This window comes from Arachis ipaensis, chromosome B04, assembly GCF_000816755.2.
Source record: "Arachis ipaensis cultivar K30076 chromosome B04, Araip1.1, whole genome shotgun sequence".
Taxonomy (NCBI): Eukaryota; Viridiplantae; Streptophyta; class Magnoliopsida; order Fabales; family Fabaceae; genus Arachis; species Arachis ipaensis.
The window spans coordinates 6,445,404-6,446,549 of NC_029788.2; the positions used below are offsets into that span (position 1 = coordinate 6,445,404).

The 1,146-nt window shown below is 38.7% G+C and overlaps 1 protein-coding gene across 1 annotated transcript in view; it reads left to right on the forward strand.

The window, feature by feature from the left end:
* Positions 50-1,146, forward strand: part of LOC107638652 (protein STRUBBELIG-RECEPTOR FAMILY 8) — a 5,645-nt gene continuing 4,548 nt past the window's right edge. The window contains exons 1-2 of the mRNA XM_021120595.1: positions 50-428; positions 1,043-1,146. The exon at positions 1,043-1,146 is cut by the window's right edge and continues 1 nt beyond it. The gene's annotated coding sequence lies outside the window, so the exon portion shown is untranslated. The remainder of the gene's footprint in view (positions 429-1,042) is intronic.

A 1,146-nucleotide genomic window follows, 5' to 3' on the forward strand; every position in this document is an offset into this window, starting at 1 on the left:
ATATTATAAACAATAATTAATAATAAAATTTAGTGTTTTTCATTTTCGCCGACACACACAAACTCACACACTCATACGCTTGTGTTGTGTTTCGCTTCACTCTACTTTCTCTCTCTTCATTACTCCAAGCTTCGAATCTCTCTGACCCTTTCTTTAATGGAGTTGCCTTATGAAACCAGTCGCGATCTGAATCCCAACTACTACTCTTCTACCCCCAATCCCTTCTTCTTTCTCCTCTCTCTCGCTTCCATGCTTCTCCTGCATGTTTCCTTGCTCCTCTGAGCTTCTTTCTGCAGCTGCGGCGGGAAACAAGAACAACCCAACAATGGCTCTTTCCCGCTTCATTCTTCTCTCTCTCTTTCATCTTTCATTCTCTTCGATCTTCTTAGCTCTTCCTTTTGCACTTGCCAATACTGACCCTTCTGATGGTACCCTTCATCCTTTTAACAAGCTTCTTGTTTTGTTTTTGTATGATCACAATGTGTTTGATTGATTGCTGTGGCTGCTGCCCATTTTGTAATGCTGTTGAAAGTTTCTGATTTTGATGTAAAGTTTGGATTTTGCTTTGAACTTGAACCCAAGTTGAGCTTTGATGACTTGCTTTTTCTGCTTATAAAACTCTGTTTGGGTGCAGGGAAAATGCAAAGAGATAAAAAAGTACTGGATTTCTTTTGCTTTACCGTGCCAAAAGAAGTGATATTTTTCAGAGAGCATTGACTTTTGTAGGGCGTTGGATTTTATTTTTGTGAACACTCTAGTTGAAGAGGGAGTGCAATAAATGAAGTCACGGGGATTATCTGTTTTAACATACCAAAATCTTTCCCTTTTTTTTCAAGGGGGAAAGAAAAAACTCTCTTTCTTTCTCTCTCCATTTGAGTATATGTTTGATATCAAGATAAGCTGAACCACCAGTTGTACAATCATGTGGCTTTATTTGTGTGTATTACTGCATAGTGTTTAAGGCCTAATGGTATTCATTGCCTTTATCAACTATTGACAGTTTTCATTCCTCTTGTTGTTTTTCTTCTTCCCTTTGTTACAGTTCAAGCTCTTGGGGTATTATTCAACGCGTTGAATAGTCCATCTGTTCTAACGGGTTGGAAAGTAGGTGAAGGTGATCCGTGTGGAGAGTCATGGAAAGGAATA